At 36.4% G+C, this 8,161-nt stretch overlaps 1 pseudogene; it reads left to right on the top strand.

Annotated features, from left to right (window-relative positions):
* Positions 1-8,161, top strand: part of LOC102842254 — a 37,779-nt pseudogene that overhangs the window by 21,249 nt on the left and 8,369 nt on the right.

The following is an 8,161-nucleotide window of genomic DNA, read 5'->3' as shown; positions in this document are numbered from 1 at the left end:
GTGGAGGGTCAGAGAAAAAGAGAAAGACCCCCAACAAGTTGGATTGGCCAAGTGGCAACATCGATGGACTCAAGCATGGCAACAGTAGTGAGGTTGGCCCAGGATTGGGCAGTGTTTTGTTCTGTTGTGCATAAGGTCACTATGGGTCTGTACTGACTTGATGGCACCTAACAACAACAAAGTCATGTTTGAGCATGGGTGTATCTATCTTGACAGAGATATAGTAGACTGTATCTTTCAAGGTTCATATATATTTCTTGATACACAGCTTGACAAGGAACATTTAAAAAATATTAAATGAGAGTTTTGTTACTATTAATAAATAAGCTGTTACTATTTGGCAGTTTAGAATAGGAAGTCCAAGTAGTCAATGTGAAACTTAAGTTTACAATTACCAAAGTACCTGACTTGAAGTTCAGAAAAATTAGCTAATAAGATGCTTTCAATATTGAATCAGAAGTGATGCTATTTCTAACTACCAAGTAGCAAATGCATATTGAAAATGTAGACTGTGATGCAATAATACTTATAATGGTCAGGTTTAGAATCCTCTGCATCATTTTGACAAAATGAAAATGTAAAATAGGACTGTGTGATTGGTGCTGTAGGAGTGGCACCAAACTGTTAGCCACAAGATTTAGGGTTCGAACCCACCAGCTGCTCCTCAGAAACCCGATACCAGGTTCCCATGAATCAGAACTGATGAGATGTCATTTAACAACCACTACAAAATAGCTATAAGGAGCCCTGGGGATGGCGTAGGGTAAGTACTCAACTGCTAACCACCAGGGCTGCAGTTTAATCACACCTGCTGCTCAGGGGGAGAAAGATGTGGTGTTCTGTTCTTGTAAAGATATACATTCTCATAAACCCTTCCATAACCCAAAATCTACAGAATGGCATCTCTTTTTATTTTTTTAGTCAACTTCAATATCTAGACTCTTTTATAATTTATGTGAGATAACATTTCTTCCTATTTCATTGCTTGGCTTTATCAATATTTTTCTTTCATTCTTCCACCTTTGAACTTACCTCTTAACGACTCCTTTGTTGTAATCTCTTCTACACTGTCCTTCCTTTTGCTTCAATGAAATCTGCTCTCATGTTTCTATGCAATGAGTCTCTCTTGGACTTCTTTCTGTCTCATGACTTTCTTATTTTTGCATTTCCCTTTTTAAAATAAAACCAATACAATTACAATTACAGATTTTCTGTCTTTACACTTTATAAATATAAATGTTCCTTGGTATCTCCTTCTGTGAATCTACCTGCACTTTTGTCTAGACTCCTGTCCTCTTCAGCCTACCTGCATCTCCAACCTTAGTAATATTTCTGAGTTTCAATCAATATATGCAACTGCCAAAGAGGCAAAAAATTGTATGAACCACAGATAATTTTATATTATCATAAGAAAACAACTTGTCATCTCTTAACTTACAACAGTTTACTTTCAAAAAGAAAAGAAAAAAGAAGAAGCAAACAATGGTAACAAAAAATCAAACTAACAAAACTCTTCCCAGCTTGCCTTCTTTGAGTGAATGATCACAATGGGCACTTATTCATTATTTCTTAGTGTCTATTTTTAAATAATCAATTCTATCCATTCGACTTCCTTTCTTTTCTTTGCACACAACAGCAGTTTGTTGTTGGTTTTTAAGTGCCATCATGTTGGTTCTTACTTATGTTAACCCTATATGGGATTTCTGAGGAGCAGCTGGTAGATTCTAACCACGAACCTTGTGGTTTGCAGTCCATTGCTGATATTACAGCACAACACTAGGAGTCCAGTTTAGCCGATTATTATTTATCCTTTGTATTCCTTTGTTTTGTTGCTATTCTTCAATTACCACTCCCTTTTCTATGTCACGCACCAACAGGTCTGTTCCATTTCATACCTGCTATAGTCCTGGTGTGGTGCTGCAGATAGTGCACTGGACTGCAAAGCTGGTTTGAACTGCAAAGTTGGCACTTCAAACCTACCAATCACTCCTCAGAAACCCTATGCAAGGTTTCTATGAGTCCGAATCAACATTATATGTATGCTGAGCTCTGGTGTGACACTATAGGATAGGCCATGGACTGACAACTGAAAAGTTCAGCAGTTCAGCCCTATACAGGGATCTTTATAAAACCCTATACATGGTTTCTATGAGTTGGAATCAACTTGGTGGCAGACAACAACAGCAACAATATGTAGAGCAAAACACAATACATCAGGATCATTCTTGGTGAATGGTGCCCTTTGAAACACACTATACTCTGAACCTGGGAGGAATGGTCTGATGGAAAATGGTCAACAGGACATATCAACCTTCTACCTTCATTGTCACCAATCAGAGGAGTCATCTCTTTGGTTTTGATTAGGAATTATTTGGTGGATGAAGTATTGGACAGGATTTAGTACTCTGATGAAAGTTCCTCCAATGGTAACAGAAGTGGGGAATGTAGATTTTTAACACTAATTAATCAAAATACATACTTCTACCACATTTTACATGTGTCAAAGACTTTAAATTCTCTTTATTTTCAGGGTACTCCTTTATATCTATTTCTTTCATTCCAGAGCAAACATTCTATGACAAGCTGAATAGATGGATGGCAAACAAACTTGATGCTGTAGTTATGGGAGTGAACTAAGAGAATTACGATTGTTATTATATTTGAAAGATAATAGGAATTTTACTCTCATGATTTAGAGATTTGATTTTCAAATCAAGTCATTTGTGTCTCAAAAAAGACTGGAGTCTGAATAATTTTTGTTGGGTAATAGTTTCTAATAGCAGTGTCATAGAAAGAATAGGCATTGGTATAATAGGCATTGGCAAAGAAGGACCTAGTTAATCAACAGTCAGTATACTTGGAAAGAGTCAACTTAGTTACCAACTACACATTTGGGGTATTGAGTTTTGCTTTAAATGGTAGTAAAAAATTATTTTTAGGTATATTTTTGGTTAGAGGAATATGATTTGACAAATGTTGGAGGCATCTAAAAAAATTAAGTCATTCTTGAAGTAAGAGATGGCAGTTGCTCTTAATATTTGCCTAAATTTCCTAGACTATACCAGAAAAATCTAATACATGACCAGTATTGGCATGATGCAGTAAGTGTTGGGCTACTAACAGCACACTCACCTGCCAAATCACCAGTGGCTCCACAGGACAAAGATGAGACTGTCTGCCCTTACAAAGAGTCGGTCTCAGAAACCCTAAGGAGCAGCTCTACTTCATCCCACAGGGTCACTGTAAGTCTAAATCAACTCAATGGCAGTGTGAGTTTTGATTATGTGAAAATATGTAAATGTATTGTGTACTTTCTAACCTGTAAGAAATGTGTGCTAAAATAGACTTAGAAACCTCTAGCTCAATACTGAAAAGGAGGTATAGTGGAATTTCTTGATTGAGAACCTAATATAAAATGTAAAGGACCAGTGCTATCCTAGCCATTATTGCTGCTTTAGAATAGCCAGAAGAATTTCTTACATCTTCAGAGATGCTTCTAATTTACATCAGCATGTCTCTCTTTCACTTTGTAGTTTTGCATAATTTGCTTTATCATTTTAAACATACTTTTAAAACGATAGGAGATGCTTGTATCTGTTTTAAGAGTTCTATCACTTATCATATTTGTTTATTTTTACACTGAAAACTGTTTTGGTGGCAGTTTATATTTTTGATGCTCTTTTATTTAAATCTCACTATAGGGTTGTTTGAAGCTAGTGTAGCGTTGTAGGATAAGCTCTGAACAGCAAAGTACACAGTTCAAACCTATCAGCTACTCCTCAGAAACCCTATACAGCATCACTATGACTCAGAACAGATTTGTCAGAATTTAACAAGAAGATAGGGTAGCTATGAGTTGACTTACTCAAGCCATGGGTTTTAGATTTTTTTTTTTCCTTTTCTTTTGATATATTTCAGATATAGGTTGCAGTATGATGAAATTTTAAGAGGCATCTTGACAACATTAAATGTTTAGTTTAATGTTACATACTTACCAATTCTGATGGACATTAAGTTTACTAATATAGATAAGAAGTAATTACGATTATAAGATAAAAAATAAGACAGACCAATAGATAGACCTATATTAGAAGGTGTTCTACATGCTTATGTGTATGTTGTTGTTGTTAAGTGCTGTTGAGTCAGTTTTGATTCACAGAGACATTGTATATGGTTTCTGAGGAAGCTGGTGGATTAAAACCCCCATCTTACCTTTAGCAATCCAATGATTATTCTAAAGCATCACACCAATACCCTGTATATTTATACAATTGCACAAGATCTTTTTAAAGTGTTGAAGAGCAAAGACATCAGCTTGAGGACTAAGATGCGCCTGACCCAAGCCATAGTATTTTCAACAACCTCATGTGTATATGAAAGCTGGACAGTGAATAAGGAAGACCATAGAAGAATTGATGCTTTTGAGTTATGGTGTTGGAGGAGAATATTGAAAGTGCCATGGGCTACCAAAAGAACCAATAGATCTGTTTTGGAAGAAGTGCAGCCAGGGTACTCCTTAGAGGCCAAGATGGCCAAACTTTGTTTCTAATACTTTGGACATATTGTCAGAAGGGACCAGTCGCTGGAGAAGGATATCACATTTGGTAAGGTGGAGGGTCAGAGAAAAAGAGGAAGACCCCCAACGAAATGGATTGGCCAAGTGGCAGCATTGATGGGCTCAAGCGTGGCGACAGTAGTGAGGTTGGCCCAGGATCGGGCAGTGTTTCGTTCTGCTGTGCATAAGGTCGCTATGAGTTGGTACCGACTTGATGGCACCTAATGACAACAACAACAATGTAATATGGTTGTACATATTAAAATAACTTGTAATAAATTTTCCTTAAGATTGCTTTGCAATAATTAGCAAGCATCTTTATAACATCAAATATTATTTATATTGCAAAGTTTTAACTTGAATTAAGTTTGCAAGTTGTTGTTGTTAAATGCTATCAAGTGGTTTCTAACTCAGAGGGTAATCAGTATGGGGTTTCCAAGGAGCAGCTGGTGGTTTTGAACTGCTGACCTGTGGTTCACAGTCCAGTGCTGGTACTACAGCACCACACCAGGAGTCCAAGTTTTCAGGTATCACCCATTAAATGTTTGTTGTTGATGGTGTGGTTATGACCATTGAGTTGGTTCCTAATCGTAGCAACTCTGTATAGCGTTTCTGAGGAGCGGCTGGTGAATTTGAACCATTGACCTTGCAGTTCAAACTGACTTTGTGGTTCAGTGCATTATCACACAGTGCCACACCAGGACTTCACCCATTAAGTAAAGTGAGACATATCATTATACAGAATTTTGGCCTAAGAAAATTTCTAAAGCACAATCTAGAAATCATTTGCTCTCTAATTTGTTGCTTAAAAAATCTCTTGTGTATTCTCAAAAATCATTCTCAAAAATTTGGAGTCACTAGTTTCTTCTGGGAGCAAGGTGGCACTATAGGATAACTACTGGACTGTGAAGCACAAGGCTTGCTGTTAGAGCTTACCAGTTGATCCATGGAAGAGAGATAAGGCTTTCTGCTCCCACAAAGATGTATAGATACTAGAACACCCAATACAGTTTTCCTAGGCTATGAGTTGGCATCAAGTCAATGGCATTAAACAAGTTTCACCTAGCATCTGAGGAATGACATTGGGAAATTTCGCTATTGATTTTTTTTCTGATTAAAATCTTTCAAATAATTTTATACATTGAATAAACAAAGTGTCACATTTCCTTATAGCTCCAAGATTTAAAACAATTTATACCAGAATTTACTCTTTTATTTTAAATTTAAAGTTAGTAGTAATATTTAATTGATATTTTCTTGCTTTTTTTTTCCTTTTAAGCAGTAGACTAGCTCCTCAATATCAGTTCCCTGCTACTTTGGAGGATGTCTTTGCTGCAGTTAAGATCTTCGTTCAAGATGAAATTCTTGTGAAACATCAAGTGTATCCCAACAGAATCTGTATTTCAGGAGACAGTTTTGGGAACTTACTTTCAGCAAAAGTGACTCAATTGGTATGTTTTATATTACATATATGTATATAGTGCACACAGAGTCCTGGTGTGGTACTGTCGGTTAATGTGCTAGACTGCAAAGTTGGTTTGAACGTCAAGGTTGGTGGTTCAAGCTCACCAGTCACTCCTTGGAGACCCTCTACAGAGTCACTATGGGTCAGAACCGACTTAACAACAACAACAATACAGTGCACACAGATACCCACAATAATTCTAACACTGCAGAATTGTTTCAGGTACTCTATTTTTACTGGTCTTATATTTCAATATGTTAAAAGGGGGCTAGCTTTAGTCCTTGTATAATTCTACTTTTGATAAATTGCTTTTTGGAGCCACAATGCTAAATAAAGTTCTTAATTATCCTACCAATTTTAAGACGATGTTCTCTATATTTGAGAACTGCCGTTTCATATGACAGGGGTTTTATTGTTATCTTCTGATATTTTTTAATCTGCCAAGAATATGGGAATATTGGAATCTTTATTTTGAATCCTGGAAAAGTGCCAACATATAACATATTGTTATGTATCATGTTCATATGGGAGAATCCCTTGCTGTGTTCAGTTAAGTAGTAACTTTCCAAATAGTGCATTTGAAAACTGGATTCAGTCCACTATATAATTTCTATCTCTCAGACCACTGTTTTTAGGGAAGGAAATCATCAGCAGCAGATGGATATCTGCTTATCCATTAAAATTAAATGTGATCTTTTTAAGTTATTTGAGACATTCTGATTCCACCTTTATGTAAAAAGAAAATAAAACAAAACGTAAAAGTCATTAACAGTGGTGACTTTTTGGCATCTGATTTTACTTGAAAGAGAAATGCAATGGTCTTAAATTCTGTTGCTTTTCTAAGTCTCCTTGATCTCAAGTCTCCTCTGGGTTCTGATCCTGAAGGCTCATGTGTTATCAAGTAGATAGGGAAAGTGAGGTTTGGATCACAGATGAAAACCTCTTCTCTCTGCATCTGGTAAAACCTTCAGCTGCAACAAATGGAGCAGTGGGGATGGAGTCCAGGAGAAGAACTTTCAACACAGAGGATAAAACAGATGATGCCTAGAAGAACTTTCAAAATAACAGAGCAGCGAAGAGTGTGAGCTAAGAAGAGAAATTCATATGTGCAGTAATTCCTAGTTCAGGGGTCTGTAGGCAGAACTTCATTATATAGTCTTTTAAAATGTGGTATTTTTTAGTATATTGAAGATAATGTTAAAAAAAAGCCATGTTGTTGTTATTGTTAAGTGCCATCAAGTCAGATCTGACTCACAGCAACCCTGTATAGGGTTTCTGAGGAGTATTTTGTTGTTATTGGTGGTGTTACATGCCATTGAGTCAGGTCTGACTCAGAGCAATGCTTTATAGGGTTTTCAAGGAGTAGCTGATGGGCTTGAACTGCTGACCTCTTGCTTAGCAATCAAGTGCTTACCCTACAGGGCTACACAAGTACTCCTATATAGCCAGTGTTCATTAACTCTGTCTCAATGAGTACTTTTCTATTTAAAGATAACTTCCTCTCTCATTATTAGATAATAAAAGTCTGTTAAATTATTAACAGAAGATATTAATATAACAACCCATACAAAGTTCATCAAAAGCTCAAAAACTTTTGTGGAATTATTATCTTAATGTTCTTTTTCATGGTAGCATCATCACACAGAGACTCAAAGGGATGAGAAGTTTTAGTAGAGTTCAGTGTGATGTGGCAGGATAAACACTGGACTGCTAACTACAAGTTTGGCAGTTCATATCCATCAGCTGCTCTATACAGGGTTACTGTGAGTTGGAATCGACTTGATGGCACTTGACAATAACAGCTGTAAGTGTTTTATATATTTAGGAAGTTTTAAATTAATGAACAGCAAAGTCCTGTTATCATTATTATTTTATTATAATTATTTCTCTTATTACTTTTCAGTAAAGAAAAGCTTGAATTTCTAGAAGCTGGTAGAATATTTATTTGATAGTTTTTATTTGATAGTGTGCTTCTTCTCTATACTTATATTTATAGAACTCTGTACTGCTATACAAGGAGCTCTGGTAGCGTAGTGGTTACGAATCAGGCTGTGAACCTTAAGGTCAGCGGTTCGAAACTACCAGCCGCTCCGCGGGAGAAAGATGAGGCTTTCTACTCCCGTAAAGATTTACACCCTCGG

This window comes from Chrysochloris asiatica, unplaced genomic scaffold (assembly GCF_000296735.1).
Source record: "Chrysochloris asiatica unplaced genomic scaffold, ChrAsi1.0 scaffold00113, whole genome shotgun sequence".
NCBI lineage: Eukaryota > Metazoa > Chordata > Mammalia > Afrosoricida > Chrysochloridae > Chrysochloris > Chrysochloris asiatica.
This window is presented reverse-complemented; position numbering and strand designations above follow the sequence as displayed.